Source organism: Zalophus californianus, chromosome 4 (genome assembly GCF_009762305.2).
Source record: "Zalophus californianus isolate mZalCal1 chromosome 4, mZalCal1.pri.v2, whole genome shotgun sequence".
NCBI classification, from domain to species: Eukaryota; Metazoa; Chordata; class Mammalia; order Carnivora; family Otariidae; genus Zalophus; species Zalophus californianus.
Window position 1 is genome coordinate 20,485,937 of NC_045598.1, and position 17,804 is coordinate 20,503,740.

Genomic DNA, 17,804 nt, shown 5'->3' on the forward strand with positions numbered 1-17,804 from the left:
ATAACTCAGTCATACTCATCTACCCCTTCTAGAAGGTTATGCAGTGTATTAATGTAGTGCATAATAAAAACAAAAAAGTAAAAAACAAAACAAAACAAAACTTTGTATTACTATAGTGTGTGCTCAATAAATGTTTGCTGAATTCCTAAAACATGCCTAGTATTTATTCACATTTTCTTATATATCTCTAATCCTCAAAACAGTATTGTAAGGTAAGTATTAGTGTTCTGATTTTACAGGTGAGAGAACTAAAACTAAGAGCAGTTTTGTAACTGTCAAAATCACACAGTCAGCTTTTATCTTTTTTTTTTCCAAAAAATTTTAAAAGGTTTTATTTATTTGACAGAGAGAGCGAGAGCAGGAACACAAGCAGGGGGAGTGGGAGAGGGAGAAGCCGGCTTCCCGCTGAGCAGGGAGCCAGATGCGGGGCTCGATCCCAGGACCCTGGGATCATGACCTGAACCTAAGGCAGACCCTTAACGACTGAGCCACCCAGGCGCCCCTATTTTTTAATTTTTTAAAAGATATTTATGTATTTGACAGAGAGACAGTGAGAGAGGGAACACAAGCAGGGGGAGTGGGAGACGGAGAAGCAGGTTCCCGCTGAGGAGACAGCCCGATGAGGGGCAACGTGGGGTGACGTGGGGTGACATGGGGCTCGATCCCAGGACCCTGGGATCATGACCTGAGCCGAAGGCAGACGCCTAACTACTGAGCCACCCAGGCGCCCCATGCAGTCAACTTTTATTTTTTTATTTTTTTTTTTAAAGATTTTATTTATTTATTTGAGAAAGAGAGAATGAGAGAGAGCGCGAGAGGAAAGAGGGTCAGAGGGAGAAGCAGACTCCTGCTGAGCAGGGAGCCCGATGCGGGACTCGATCCCGGGACTCCAGGATCATGACCTGAGCCGAAGGCAGTCGCTTAACCAACTGAGCCACCCAGGCGCCCCACAGTCAACTTTTAAACCCAGGTCCATCCATGTCAAAAGTTTATGCCATGACACCACACTGACTCTTCACAAAACACCCAAATCAAGAAGTTAGACAAATATGCTCAGATTTCTCATTCTCATACACAAGTGCCACCAAACCCAGACTAGTTTCTCCTCCCTTGAAAAAAAGACTGCATGCTAACACAAGAAAGCCTTCCTGACATATTTACCCTAGAACTGAAATGGTGTTAATGAGGATAACACACTGCTTTCTCCCTCTCTACACCCAATTTTAGCCAGCTGCTCAGGGGCTTCACATCTTTCACTTTAAACAACATAAACACTGGCTCATTTAAAGTGCCAGCCTCAGATAATATGCTCAGATGCTACTGCTTTTCAAACAAGCTCCGGTTTTCAAACAGCCAGGCATTTGGGGTTCCGTCACTTCTGACGAGTTACTTTTATCTACAGGGTCCCTGAAAATCACTTTAAGTTTCATTCTCTGTGCACTGTTTGGCTCATCAAATCTTGTCCTCAGGAACTTTTTTTTTTTTAAAGCACCTAATCTTTTATCTTCTTTTACAATGAACCAAAACACATTCCTATGGGTAATTCCTAAACTGTGTATGTATATTTTAAAATAATATTCTTCTTTTTCCAAAAAAGCATAGTTGTTTTCCCTTTTTAGCCCAAGTAAAGATAATTATATCAGAAGTGAGTTTTCCCCATCTCTTTCTGCATATGGGGAATACTGAAAAGATAAGTCTTTTTTAATTATTAAATGTAAATAGCTCATTAAATATAATCCAATTACTTTAATTGTAAAAAGGAAGTAATTACAATATGTACATGTATTCTTGCCTAGATTTAATATCTTAAATTAATCTTTTCAGCATTAATATTTTAAATTAACCTTTGACATTAGAAAAATGCAAGAAACCGATGTCTCTTTTAAAAAATATATTTATAGGGGCGCCTGGGTGGCTCAGTCGTTAAGCATCTGCCTTCGGCTCAGGTCATGATCCCAAGGTCCTGGGATAGAGCCCCACATCGGGCTCCCTGCTCCGCGGGAAACCTTCTCCCTCTCCCACTCCCTCTGCTTGTGTTTCCTCTCTCGCTGTGTCTCTGTCAAATAAATAAAAAAAAAAATCTTAAAAAAATATAATAAAAAATTAAAAATATATTTATATAAAGCTGTACTTTATGGATCTTTGTTGTGATTTCACCTACAAACAATTTAAGTGAGAACAGCCCCACTCCACAGAGAGGGATAATTAAATACCACCTGCCCTAACTGAACTGGTATTTCTTGTCTGTCATAAATCATGTTAAAGGGTCTGTTTCTAGTGCCTTCTGGGACAAAAAGCCAAGAGATGAATTCTGTGGCATTCCAATAATCACAGAAGCTTTACTTAGAAAGACAATTCCAAGCCAAAATTTGTCAGAAGCATGTCTTTGGGTATAGTAGCCTAAATTTTCCATTACCTAATTTATATTCTGTTACTACCATCTTAGCTCCCTAAGACCACCCCAAGCATTCTCCTTGGTCTCTGGTCTCTAGCCCTTCAAGTTTGCTGTTACATTTCCGTCAGCAGCCATCTGGTTCTTTGGTTTTTACTCTTTTGGTGACCAAGGGCAAATAAATTGCAAAGCTAAATCTCTATGAACTGCTTTGAAAATGGGCTCTGCCACGGTCTGTGCACTGAAAAACTTCTATTAAAATGGAGAGAAAAGGCTTACACAGATGAGGAATTAAGAAGATTGTACTTTGTTTTTCTACATCCTACCAAAATCTATCACTGAGTGTTGTTGTTTTTTAGAGAGACAGAGAGAGAGAGGGCACGCACATGGGGTGTCGGAGGCAGAGGGAGAGGGAGAGAGAATTCCAAGCAGTCTCCACGCCCAGCACCGAGCCCAACACGGGCTCAATCTCATAACCCTGAGATTATGACCTGAGCTGCAATCAAGAGTCAGTTGCCTAACCGAATGAGCCACCCAGGAGCCCCTCAATAAGTGTTGTTTTAAGATATGAATGTATATTTAGGGTCACCTGAGTGGCTCAGTAGGTTAGGCAATTGACTCTTGATTGCAGCTCAGGTCATAATCTCAGGGTTGTGAGACTGAGCCTGTGTTGGGCTCGGTGCTGGGTGTGGAGCCTGCCTGGGATTCTCTCTCTCCCTCTCATTCCACCACCCCGCGTGCTTGCTCTCTCTCAAAAAAATAAAATAAAATAAAAATATATGTATATTTAGGAAAAAAAAACTTTATTTAGATTAACACAGAACTTTTTCTAAACTTTAGAAACAGCAATAACTATGTACTTATGCTGTACAGGTTAACAACCAGGGCCATGTTTGTACAGCACTTTCCCTCCAAAGGAAAAGCTCTATTTTAAGTACTAAAGAGCAGGGTGCCTGCTTGGCTCAGTCAGTAGAGCACGAGACTCTCTTGATCTCAGGCTGTAAGTTCAAGCCCCATGTTGGGCGTAGAGATTACTTTAAAAAAAAAATCAAGTACTAAGAAGCATTATGTGTTTTCAGCAACTCTCAAGGATTTCACTGAAATAGATTTTCCTGGTGCGCCTGGGTGGCTCAGTCGTTAAGTGTCTGCCTTCGGCTCAGGTCACAATCCCGGGGTCCTGGGATCAAGCCCTGCGTTGGGCTCCTTGCTCTGCAGGAAGCCTGCTTCTCCCTCTCCCACTCCCCCGCTTGTGTTCCTTCTCTCGATGTGTCTCCGTCAAATAAATAAATAAATAAACAAAAATCTTAAAAAAAAAGAGAGAGAGAGAAAGAAATAGATTTTCCTGTTCAGACCCTGTATTAATGAACCAAAGATGCAGCTCTGCCTCACGGATACCACTTCCCAAAACAAATTAATGAAACGGAGGAGGGTGACTATGACTAACTCCTTTGGTCATTCGGACTGTAGCCACGTTGGAGCAGTTCCTGACTACATAAGGCTGACTTCTGCTGTCTTCCAGGCTAACTATGGAAAGCTACTTTACAGTCTGAAAGGACAGTGACATGGGTCACTGTGGGTACCTTCATCTCCGAACACTGTAATGGATTCTGAACAGTTACCAAAGGTTAACAGAAGGAATGGAGATGATACCTGATGATGACCACAGTCCTCCAGAAGGACAGCACCATTAAAAGACAACCAGTAGTTTCACAGGTAAAAGGTGTACCAGCAGCTAAAACTTAGCCCCTTTCAGGATTTAAATGATTCCAGTTTCATCTTGGTAACACTGGTATTTTTGTACAAAATATATCTTATTAGGCCAGCACTTCAAAGTTAAAAAGTGTCTTTAAATGCCTGCTGACCTAAAATTGCCATGTTCCATGCTTTAAAGGGATTGATTTTCTGGAAAAGGACAATAAGATGCCAAATTCTGTTCAATGGAGATCAGAATACTATTTGGTGAACCTATTCTGCACCTGTGGAAGCAAAAGAATAAGACTGGCTCACACACCCCAGAGGGAGGATGGTATTTATCTGGGCTCTCCCTATGACCTCTTTGGCAGCAAATGTAAGAAAGTCCTTTTTTGAGGCTAAGGGGCGGGCCCAGGACTTTCAACTACCCATTCAAGCAGGGTTACGATTCCCCTCCTCCATAATTAAGTTCTCTTTCCTACTCTCCATGCATGCATGAATTGCAGTGACATTGACATGGGGGCCTGACATTAGTCTTTGAAGGTCACTTAAATCCTCCTACTTCCAAGCTGCCTAAAAGGAATGCGTCATCTATTCCACAATGCCTGAGTGTGGGGTTTGACTAGATGGTACCTAAAGCGAACTCATCTAAAGCATAAAAAGAAAGAGGGCTCCAAATTCAGGTATCATAAAAAGAACAAATCAAAGTAATAAAACATAATAACTCAGTTGTTCAAGAGACAACAGTAAGAGAAACACTAAACATTTAACACTGGATGAATGAAAACACTTCTACTGATAATTCCTTTTATTTAGGAAAGTAGAAAAGGTCACTCACAATATGATCCCTTTATATGGCTCCAGTCTCCTCTCCTATCACATCTTCACATATACATACCCTTCCCTGAAGTCCCATAGACCCTCCCATGACTCCCCATTGCATCATGTTCTCTCCCTCGCCTCCATACTTTTGCTCAAGTGTGACCATCCACCATGCCCTCAACAACTTCTAAGGACTTCCAAAATGGAGTTCAAGTGAAATGTCTCTTGACATGCCTTGCCCCAAAAGAGCTTGATGCCCCTCCCCACATACTCTTTAAACTTCCATAACACCCTGAGCATACCTATCCCCACCAAACTGCATTAAAATGACTGATTTTTTTTTTAAAGATTTTATTTATTTATTTGACAGAGAGACATAGCGAGAGAGGGAATACAAGCAGGGGGAGAGGGAGAGAGAGAGGGAGAAGCAGGCTTCCCGCAGAGCAGGGAGCCCGATAAGAGCCTCGATCCCAGGACCCTGGGATCATGACCTGAGCCGAAGGCAGACACCCAACAACTGAGCCACCCAGGCACCCCTAAAATGACTGGTTTTCTTACTTGCTCTCCCACTAGACTGAATTCCTTAAGGCTGGTGATCAATCATCTCTAATCCTAGTGCCCACCACCATGCTAGGCACAGAGAGAATGCTCAATAAATATTAACCAAATGAATGAAGTTAGCGGCTCTTGTGCTCTGGCCCTCATGAAGGTGAGGATAGGGAAGGTATCTGGACCTCCAGTCTTATAGTACTGCTTTCTGAGGGAAGAGAACCCAATTTGAATAGCCCAAGTCCAACCTCTGTTTCAGAATTAAGATTCCTCGTAGCTCACCAGATCACAAGACAGGATCTACATATACTCTCTTTTTTTTTTAAGATTTTATTTATTTACTTGACAGAGAGAGACACAGCGAGAGACGGAACACAAGCAGGGGGAGTGGGAGAGGGAGAAGCAGGCTTCCCGCCAAGCAGGGAGCCCGATGCGGGGCTCGATCCCAGGATCCTGGGATCATGACCTGAGCTGAAGGCACACGCTTAATGACTGAGCCACCCAGGAGCCCCCTACATACACTCTTGTAGGAAATGACCTGCGGTCTAATCTGGTACAGAGCAGAGGGAGACATTAAAAATTAAATACCGGGGGCGGGGCGCCTGGGTGGCTCAGTCGTTAAGCATCTGCCTTCGGCTCAGGTCATGATCCCAGGGTCCTGGGATCGAGCCCCGCATCGGACTCCTGCTTGGCGGGAAGCCTGCTTCTCCCTCTCCCACTCCCCCTGCTTGTGTTCCCTCTCTCGCTGTGTCTCTGTCAAATAAAAAATTAAAATCTTAAAAATAAAAATAAATAAAAATTAAATAAAAATTAAAAACCGGGGCACCTGGGTGGCTCAGTCAGTTGAGCATCTAGCCTTTGGCTCAGGTCATGATTCCAGAGTCCTGGATGGAGACCTGAGTCATTGGGCTCCCTGCTCAGCGGGGAGTCTGCCCCTCCCTCTGCTCCTCCCCCCACTTGTGCATGTTCTCTCTCTCTCTCTCTCTCGAATAAATAAATAAAATCTTAAAAAATTAAAATTAAAAACCAAGGATAAATAAAAATTTTTAAAAATTAAAAACAAGGTCACCCCAACCAACATGAGTTATCTGCCACCTCCCTTTTATTCATGTACCTCAAAGCTCTTACCTTTTTTTTTTAAGATTTTATCTATTTATTTGAGAGAGAGAATGAAATAGAGAGAGAGAGAGCATGAGAGGGGGGAGGGTCCGAGGGAGAAGCAGACTCACTGCTGAGCAGGGAGCCGATGCGGGACTCGATCCCGGCACTCCAGGATCACGACCTGAGCCAAAGGCAGTTGCTTAGCCAACTGAGCCACCCAGGTGCCCAAAGCTCTTACCTTCTAATGTAAAGAGAGAAAAATGGTAAGAGTTATCAGCCAAAGGAGACACACTTCTAAAAAGGCTAAGGAAGGTCAAAATAGGGTAAGTCATGAAAATCAGCACATACCCAGGCTTGAAAGAAATCCAGGCTGTCATTAAAATCTCCAGGCATGTGGCCTAAAACGTTAATAAGCCTCTGAAACTTTCCTTTCCCCAGCAAATCAGCTTCTTGCTCCCCCCAATACTTTGTCCCCACCAACTTACCCATCCACTAGCCTCCCTGCCTTTCTTTCTTTTCCTTCCTTCCTGCCTTTATAAATACAGATAGAGCTGATGAGAATCTGGCAGACAAATGACAACTTCTAACTATATGTGAGATCTGTATAAAATGATATCCACTTATTTTTTCCTCCCTCCCTTCCTTCCTTCCTTCCATGAACCTTATATACCAGGCACTGTGCCACACACTGGGGATAAATTCAACAATGCCCCTGCCCTCATGAAGCTTGAAAGCAACTGAAGGGGACAAAAATATTCTGTGATAAGTGTGACTATAAACGTTAAGTTCAAGGTTTTAATGGAGGCATCCAGCTCAGACTGGGTGAGGCTGAGAGCAGAGAGTCATTAAGAAAGGGTATCTTTATTTAAAAAAAAAGGGGGGGGGGGGCGCCTGGGTGGCTCAGTCGTTAAGCGTCTGCCTTTGGCTCAGGTCATGATCCCAGGGTCCTGGGATCGAGCCCCGCATCGGGCTCCTTGCTCGGCGGGAAGCCTGCTTCTCCCTCTGCCACTCTCCCTGCTTGTGTTCTTTCTCTCACTGTGTCTCTCTCTGTCAAATAAATAAATAAAATCTTAAAAAAAAAATTAAAAAATTAAAAAATAAAAAAAAGGGGAGTGTCTTAAAGGACAAAAACTTTAGTTAAGAGAAGAAGTTGCAGATGGAGGCAGCAGTGTGTGCAGAGGCAAACAATGTTCCAAGAACAGCAAATAGCTTGGTGTGGCTGAAGTACAAGGAGTCATGAGTGATGAAGCTAATAAGGCAGACAGGAGCTGAGGCACAGAGAGCCTTGCATGCTGCACTAACAACAGTTGGAGTGTGCTGAAGGCTATTGGGAACTATTTAAGATTGAGGCCAGAGAGTGACATGATCAGATTTACATTTAGAAAGCTCTCTCTGGCAGCAGTGTGGAGAACATACTGCAAGAAGGGGTGAAAGACTGAGGCAGTAATCCAAGTGGAAGCACTTCTAATTGATCGACAGAATCTACATAATGGGAGAGTTGCAACATAAAGTGACAGAGAGTGCTCTGTACAGAGTTTGAGACCAGGATGTCACTGATAAGCTTTCCCTCTTGAACAATTAAATTACTTTATCTCTCTGGGCCTCAGTCTTTACATCCTGAAAAATTTGTTTGTAAAAGTATTACTAGGGGGAATACCAGACTAGGTCCAATATCAACAACCTTACCTTAATGCTTTAAAATTTACAGACACAAAAATTAAAAAAACAAAACAAAACACATGTAAGGTATAAAGAATCATGATGGGGCGCTTGGTTGGCTCAGTCTGAAGAGCATGTAACTTGATCTCAGGGTCGCTGAGTTCAAGCCCCACGTTGGGTACAGTGATTACTTAAATAAACAAGCAAACAAACTTAAAAAAAATCATAATATAGCAAATATCAGTGTACCTACCGCCTAGTTTAAGAATGTCACCATTAGCTTTAAAGTCCCCTGCATGACTCTCCACAAACCTATCTCCTTCCCTTTCACTCTGATAACACTATCCAGAAATGATGACCATTCCCGCATTTTTCTTTATAGTTTTATCATATCTGTATCTCTAAACATAGTTTAGTTTCCCATGTTTCTGAACTTTACGTGAATCTAACGTACATTCTTCAATAATCTTTCAGTCTATCATCTGTTGAAATTCATTCATGCTGCTGTAGCTGCAATTTAGTCATTTCCACTGTTACATGGTATTCCATTGTATGGCTATACCATGATTTATTTATCCAATCTAAACATGATAGATACTGGGATTTCTCCCAGTTTGGAATTTTTGCTATCACCAACAGTGCTGCTATGGACATTTTTATACATGTCTCCAGGTACATATGTGTAAGAGTTCTTTTTTTTTTTTAAGATTTTATTTATTTATCAGAGAGAAAGAGAGAGCACAAGCAGGGGGTGCGGGGGAGTGGCAGGCAGAGGGAGAAGCAGGCTCCATTGAGCAGGGAGCCCAATGTGGGACTCAATCCCAGGATCTTGGGATCATGACCCAAGCCAAAGGCAGACACCCAACTGAATGAGCCACCCAGGCATCCCTGTGTAAGAGTTCTTAAGGGTAGACACCTAGGAGTGGAATTGCTGGGTCATGGGGTAGATAAGTCTTCAATTTTGATAATGCCAAATTGTTTTCCAAAATGGTTTACACTTCTGCTTGCCAGGTTCTGGTTGCTTCATACCTTGCCATCTTTTGTCAAGACTTTAATTTTTGCCAATCCGATGGACATAAAAGAGTGTATCATTGTAGTTTTATTTTTGTTTTGTTTTTGAAGATTTTATTTATTTGACAGAGAGAGCAAGAGAGCACAAGCAGGGGGAACAGTAGAGGGAGAGGGAGAAGCAGGCTTCCTGCCGAGCAGGGAGCACGATGCGGGGCTCGATCCAAGGACCCTGGGATCATGACCTGAGCCGAAGGCAGACGCCCAATGACTGAGCCACCCAGGCGCCCCCCGAATTCAGATGCTTAACCATCTGAGCCACCCAGGTGCCCCTGTATCATTGTAGTTTTAATTTGCATTTCCCTGATGACTGCTAATGAAGCTGAGCATTCCTGACCCTTTTGGTAGGAAGGAGCTACTTTTTATTTTTCCAAAACACCGAGATCAAATACCATCTCTGAAAGCCTAGAACAGCTACAGGTCATTCAGAATGCTGCCTCCCAGTAATTAAACCAGATAAAGACTGGTCTCCTTCAGCACTAAGGTAAAACTGTATAACCAAATCTCAGCCTTACTGACACTGACAGAGAGAAAAACCTGGAATTTTTCCTCTGAGAATTGAAGGTGAGTTAGGGATTTTAGAAGGACTGAGACTAATGGGTCGCCTGGGTGGCTCAGTTAGTTAAGCGGCTGCCTTCAGCTCAGTTCATGGTCCCAGGGTCCTGGGATCGAGCCCCACATTGTGCTCCCTGCTCAGCAGAGAGTCTGCTTCTCCCTCTCCCTCTGTCCCTCCCCCGCTCATGCTCTCTCTTTCTCTCAAATAAATAAAATCTTAAAAAAAGAAGGAGGGCTGAGAGAGAAACCCTTCAGTATCTGACATCGACATACTTCTTTAGCCTCCTTTATGGCCACAGCTTTCCAATGTACTTACACTTCAGCCACTGCTCACCACGGAGTCCCTCCTGTACTCTCATGCCTCTGTGATCATTCAAGACATTTCCTGCTTCCTGGAATACCCACCTTTTATCTGTTTTGGGTTTTTTTTCCCCTCTGCTTCTTGAAATGTTATTAATCCTTCCCTATCCAGTTCAAATGAATTGCTTCCACAAAGCCACTGTGACCCTGTTCCCTAGAAAGAATTAATCAAGCCCTTGTCTACTCTGACAGCACTCTATTACTCCATTGCAGCATCCGGCCCACATTACAGTTGTAACAGGGATGGACTGTGAGCTCTCTGAGGGAAGGAACCATCTTTTAAATCCCAAGGTGCTGAGCAGCACTCCTTCCCCCATCAATCCCTCATAAAATACTGGATAAGTGGATAGAAAAATGAGCAGAATCTGCAGAGGAAATAAGTCTCTAAACAATGGGAAAGTCCTTTCTGACTCTTGCTGACTATGAAGAATAAATGAGAGAAAAGGCAAGAGAGAAGAAAGGGAGTGGGAGCTAATGAAGAGTAACCTGGGACAACTAGGTCCCTTTAATAAAGATCCATGTCAGGAAGGCCAAGAAATGAAAATGTAAACTATGCAATCACCTTAATGACGGTTTCCAATAGCATGGAAAAGTGAAATTTATAACTGATTCTAAAACTTTAGGCTGGAAACAGACTCTTAACACACTGAGGGTTGCTGGAGGGAAAAAAGGGTGGGTTAAATGGGTGATGGGTTAAGGAGGGTACTTGTAGTGATGAGCAATGGGTGTTGTACGTAAGTGATGAATCACTAAATTCTTTTTTTTTAAAGATTTTATTTATTTATTTGAGAGAGAGAGTGAGAGAGAGAGAGCACACGAGAGGGGGGAGGGTCAGAGGGAGAAGCAGACTCCCCGCTGAGCAGGGAGCCCGACGCGGGACTCGATCGAGGGACTCCAGGATCATGACCTGAGCCGAAGGCAGTCGCTCAACCAACTGAGCCACCCAGGTGCCCAAATCACTAAATTCTATACCTGAAATTAGTATTATACTGTATGAAAACTAACTGGAATTTAAATAAAAACTTTAAAAAAAAGAGAAAAATAAATAAAACCTTAGGCTGTATCTTGAAATTCATCTGGGCATGGTGTTTTCTGGAAGAGAACTACAACTTCAATTTATAATAGTAAAGGTTTTCTTTTTTTTTTTTTGAAGATTTATTTATTTATTTATTTGAGAGAAAGAATGAGAGAGAGAGAGAGCACATGAGAGGGGGGAGGGTCAGAGGGAGAAGCAGACTCCCCACTGAGCAGGGAGCCCGATGCGGGACTCGATCCCAGGACTCTAGGACCATGACCTGAGCCGAAGGCAGACACTCAACCAACTGAGCCCCCCAGGTGTCCCCCCCTTTTTTTAAGATTTTATTTATTTGACAGAGAGAGACAGAGAGAGAGGAACACAAGCAGGGAGAGTGGGAGAGGGAGAAGCAGGCTTCCTGCCGAGCAGGGAGCCCGATGCAGGGCTCGATCCCAGGACCCTGGGATCAGGACCTGAGCCAAAGGCAGACGCTTAATGACTGAGCCACCCAGTTGCCCCAGTTTTCTATTTTTTCTTGAGTCATCTTGGTAAGTTATCTTTTGCTAGGAGTTTGTCCATTTTATCCAAATTTCAAAATAAACCAAGATAATATTCATAGTATTCCTTAAACTGAGCGGCAAACATTATTGTTATTAGGATAAAATGGCTAGAATGGAATAATGGCAGAGATAAGGATCCAAGACATAAAGATCTGAGATTCCACAATACTGCAACATTTTCACGTTATCTCCATGTTCCCAGAATATAGGCTTCTTTTGGATCTTGTTGGAATCAGGCTGATCATTACCTTTCATATACAATGTATTCTCAAAAATATTTGCTGATTGGGGCGCCTGGGTGGCTCAGTTGGTTCAGTAACTGCCTTTGGCTCAGGTCATGATCCTGGAGTCCCGGGGTCGAGTCCCACATCGGGCTCCCTGCTCAGCAGGGAGTCTGCTTCTCCCTCTGACCCTCTTCCCTCTCGCGCTCTCATTCTCTCTCTCTCAAATAAATAAATACTTAAAAAAAAAAGTATTTGCTGATTTCCCTATATCAAATAAAAAACACAAAATTGAGGGGTGCCTGGGTGGCTCTCCCACTCCCTCTGCCTGTGTTCCTTCTCTCGCTGTGTCTCTGTCAAATAAATAAATAAAATCTTAAAAATATATATATACAAAATTGCTAATTCAAGTCACTATTATTTTAACTGATTTTGATTAATGAATGGTTGACCAGAGTGACACTTGCAGTTGTCTTTAAAATAAAGCCTCTTTTAAATTAAGTAAAAACTGGTTTCAGAGGCCACTCATTCATTAAATTAGATGTAAAAAAATCTATCCCTTTAAATATAGCAATTCACTAAATTTAATGAAAGAATCAGAAGAAATTTAACAGCTCTGAACTATATAATACACGTTATTTTTAAAAATAAAAATGTAGTTATTATTAAGACTACTGCTACTATAAAAGTACATCTCACAATATAAGAAAAAATAAGTGGCTTAAAAAAATTATGCTAGTCATTTGTTTTACCTACTCCTTCCCCAAACCTTATGCTACAGTAGCTAACTAGAAGGAAAACTACCTGATTTAAATTTTATGTCCTCACTGTCTTTCCCTCTCCTGCTTTAGTGGAGGTATACTTGGTTAAATACATTCTATTTGAGGAAAAAGAAGCAAAGAGATAGTTTGATCTTTAAAATCCAGAGCAGGGGCACCTGGGTGGCTCAGTTGTTAAGCGTCTGCCTTGAGCTCAGGTCATGATCCCAGGATCCTGGGATCGAGCCCCGCATCGGGCTCTCTGCTCTATGGGAAGCCTGCTTCTCCCTCTCCCACTCCCCCCTGCTTGTGCGCCTTCTCTCACTGTGTCTCTCTCTGTCAAATAAATAAAATTTTTAATAAAAAAATAAAATAAAATAAAATCCGGAGCAGATTGTACTAGCATAATTTGGAAAGCCTGTTTATAGAGACTGACCAAAAAATACTAGTCCTCTATTAGTGAAGGTCAACATCTTTAATTGGACAGAGCTCCAGGACAATGAAACTGAAAAATAAGTATGGTTAGAAAAATGGGAATGGACACGACCTAGGAAACAGATCAATGAGACAACACATCCACCTCTGATTCTACACTGGTATAATCCTTTTTAACTAACATTAACACAGCCTCCAGCACCATACAATAAAGTTTTTCCAAATATCTATGGGAAGTTGACAACAGTAATACTTCTCTGCCAATCTAGTAATACAGATGCATTTTACCAGCCCCTCTCCTTGTAGAAATCACGTTAATAAAGATGTTTGGAGATTTATGGTTTTAAATGCCAATATTTTAAAAAACTGGACAAGTGTTACAGAAATTCTTATTGGTATTTGTTCAGTCTTGGAGGAAATGGGGTTTGACAAGTGTATTTCCCAAGTGGTCTGGAAGGAAGCAAAAGAATTAGCAAAATTGAGAGTAGAAAATATGAAAATACATCAGGTGAAGGCCTGAGGTTTGTTGGCAAAGAAAAAAGTGTCTATATTGTGTAAACTAGAATCCATGGTAAACAAAATTCAATTACAATGAAGCAATTATCATATCTTGTCACATTTGTTAAAACTGGAATCTGCCAAGCAGTATCCTTTTAGGGTGTCCATTCTTCTTGGTTTGCATCAATTGTCCCACAGTAATTATTAATACTATTCCCTTTTGCTCTTAAAAGTGAACTGGTTTATACAATAAATTGTATGATCACTCTGTCCTTGAAGAACCAGGAGGCAGGGCTGCTAAAACAGCTCAAAGTTGAGGATCCAATCAATCACAGTCCCAACTAAAATTCAGTACAGATTTACTTATTTCATGTAGCACCACGAACAGAAGAGCAGAATAGCACTGTGATTAAAAACACAGTGGGACTGGAATCAAATGGCTTGAGTTCAAATCTCAGCCCTCCTAACATAAACTCTTTAGCTGTGTGACCTCAAGAAATTTTTTTGCTTACTTTTTATTTTGAAATAATTTCAATCTTGGAGAAAAGTTGCAGGAGATTATGAAGGACTCCCTAAAGTTCTCCATCTAAGTTCACCAATTATTAACATTTTACCACGTTTATTCACGCCCCACTTTCTATTATTACTAATTTTTTAAATCATTTGACAATAGGTTGCAGACATGGTGCCCCTATCTCTAAATGCTTCAGGGAGTCATCTCCTAAGAATAAACTACAGTACAAATCTCAGGAAATTTAACAATGATACGATATTATTTTTTTTTAAGATTTTATTCATTTATTTGAGAGAGAGAGTGAGCAGGGGCAGAGGGAGAGAGAGAAGCAGATGAGCAGGGAGCCCAAGGACTCGACTCAGGGCTTAATCCTAGGACCCTGGATCATGACCTGAGCCAAAGGGCGAAAGCAGACACTTAACCGACTGCGCCACCCAGGAGCCCCAATGATACAATATTATAATCTAACATAAAGTCCATATCTAAATTCTATTTTTTAAAGATTTTTTTTATTTTTATGTAATCTCTACACCCAATGTGGGGATAGAACTCACAACCCTGAGATTAAGAGCCGCGTGCTCGACCAACTGAGCCAGCCAGCAGCCCCAAATCTAAATTTTAGATAGTGTTGTCCCAAAAAGCTTTTTAAATTTAAATTCACTTAACATATACTGCATTATTGGTTTCAGAGATAGAGGTTAGTGATTCATCAGTCTTATGTAATACCCAGTGATCATTACATCACGTGCCCTTTCGCCCCCTCAACCCAGGATCTCCATCCAAAATCCTAGGCAGGTTTCTTAATCTCTTTGTATAACAGTTTCCCCATCTGTAAAATGGTAGATAATACTATCTGCTCACGGGAGTGTTGGGAGAAATAAAGGAGTAAATATACACAAAGACGTTACAACAGTTGCTGACATTCAGTACAACTGTTAGCTGCTTTTAGGGAATGACAGACTCTATGTAAGGTAGAATTGTGTCAGATAATGGAAACAACTCTTTAGGCATTATACTTTCTGAAGCTGTTTTAATGAAAATTTCTGTAAAATATACTGTTTATTTCCTAAATAGAATATACTAAATATAATTTAACCTTTTCTTGGTAACTCAGGGCCTTCACATCAGCAGTGGTATTATGCTATGAAACCATGATGCTGTCAGAGGCTCCTGAGGTGTGAGGGCTACATGCCTCTGTAGTAAAATGGCTGTAAAGTTCTGGACAGACATCTTGAATCTCCTCCTTCTTTTGTCATGCTTCTGATCATTTGTATGTATTAATGCCTCTAATCTATACTATTCTTTTTTTCAAGGTTTTATTTTTATTTATTTATTTATTTGGGGGAGAGCGAGAGCGGGGGAGCAGAGGGAGAGGGAGAGAGAGAGAGAATCTTTTTTTAAAGATTTTATTTATTTATTTGATAGAGAGAGGGAGAGAGAGAGAACACAAGTAGGGGGGAGTGCAGAGGGAGAGGGAGAGGCAGACTCCCTGCTGAGCAGGGAGCCGGAAGAGGTGGCTCAATCCCAGGACCCTGGGATCATGACCTGAGCCAAAGGCAGACACTTAACTGACTGAGCCACCCAGGCACCGAGAGAGAGAGAGAGAGAGAGAGAGAGAGAGAGAGAGAGAGAGAGAGAGAAAGAGAAAGAATGAGAGAGAGAGAATCTCAAGCAGGCTCCACGCCCAGTGCAGTTCCCACGACCCTGAGACCATGACCTGAGCTGAAATCAAGAGTCAGATGCTTAACCCAAGGAGCCACCCAGACACCCCTAATCTATATTATTCTAATAATGCTTATGGTCATACAAAGCTTCTGGTTAATAAAGCACTTTCATATCATCTCTCATTAATTCAATAAATATCTACTATGTCATTTGATTAGCTGATTTGAATCTCACAAGAAGTCTGTGATGCAAAAAGAACATGTATTACCACTCCCAATTTTAGTTACCTCATTATAGAGAAATAAATTAAGGCTCAGAGAGGTCAAGTAACTTACTTTGGGCCACAGAGCCAACAGGCAACACCGCCAACCCTCACACACCTGGATCCTCTGTCCCTCAACATACACAATTATCTCTGAGTGAGGCCCTAGGATGATGCTACTTTTGAGGCAAAATGAACAAGCTTTCTGAAAGCTCTTAGCCACTCAAAAGCACTTCTAGCTTACTTTTAAATGCAAGGAGTTACATTCTGGTTGGCTGAAACTGCCAGATGTCTGACTTTTAGACGCTCTTCCTCTGCACTTTCTCAATATTCTTTCTAAAATTCTCTGAACTTTATGGCCAACCCTTTATTAATATAGGCTGCATACATTTGCAACTTGAGACAAATTCAGACCTGAAATAAAGTTTACCTCTGCACTCCAACAAATAAAAGACTGGCTAAGAAAACAGCATAAATAAGATTGCAGGGAGAAATGTTTAATGAGCTGTTTTTAAGCATTTCAGGAGTCTAATTTACATACAATTAACGTTAAATTGCACATCATTCTCAGCTATTCATTAAACCAGGTACAAGGACCTCTACCTAACAAAATAACCTGGTAACACTATTAGCCTAGTTTCAGCTTCTGTATGACTCAAAGTTAACAGCTGCACCTAAAGAAAAACGACAACACTCTCACTAGGACTTACCCCAATTAGCCCAAATTAATGAGGTTTGATTATACCTCTAGTGATGACCCACAAAACCTATCTTCCCCTGACAAGCTAGAGTAGAAGCTCAGATGCAGTTAAACCATCAGTCGTAGAAACTAGGTAGAGGAAACAAGACAAAATGGTCATGGTATAGAGCTAAGAGCCAGAAGGCTAGGGTGCTAGGCCAGATTACGCTGCTGAATCTGTGTGACCCTGGTTCAATCACTCTACTTCTCTAGCCTTCAGTTTCCTCATCTACCAAATGAAAGAGCCAATAATGTGGTCACTAAAAGAATCCAGAGCTCTTTGACTAAAGGGCAGGAAATATGCAAGACAAGTCTAGAACATCTTATACTAGAAAGCAAGAAACACTGATCAAAGACTACTACAGTTATGTCAAAAGAAATCAGGAGCTGGAGGGCGCTTGGGTGGCTCAGTCAGTTAAGCGTCTGCCTTCAGCTCAGGTCACGATCCCAGGGTCTTGGGACCGAGCCCCATATCGGGCTCCCTGCTTGGCGGGAAGCCTGCCTCTCTTCCATTCCCCCTGCTTGTGTTCCCTCTCTCACAGTCTGTCAAAATAAATAAATAAAATCTTAAAAAAAAAAAAAGAAATCAGGAGCTGGGGCGCCTTGGTGTCTCAGTTGGTTGAGCATCCAACTCCTGATTTCGGCTCAGGTCAGGATTATCAGGGTCACGGGATTGAGCCCCGTGTCAAGCTCTGTGCTGACCATGGAGCCTGCTTGAGATTCTCGCTCTCCCTCTCCCTCTGCCGTCCCCCACAGCCTTCCCCCATCCCAGCTTGCACTCATGTGCACTCTCTCTCCTCTCTCAAACAAAAAAAAAGAAGAAATCAGCAGCCAATGTGAAGAGGTCCCCACTGATCTAAGATGGAACTGAACATCAATAAGAATAACTACAGGGCGCCTGGGTGGCTCAGATGGTTAAGTGTCTGCCTTCGGCTCAGG

At 41.9% G+C, this 17,804-nt stretch overlaps 1 protein-coding gene across 3 annotated transcripts in view; it reads right to left on the reverse strand.

Annotated features, from left to right (window-relative positions):
- Positions 1-17,804, reverse strand: part of WASF2 (WASP family member 2) — a 74,844-nt gene that overhangs the window by 32,505 nt on the left and 24,535 nt on the right. The window lies entirely within an intron of this gene.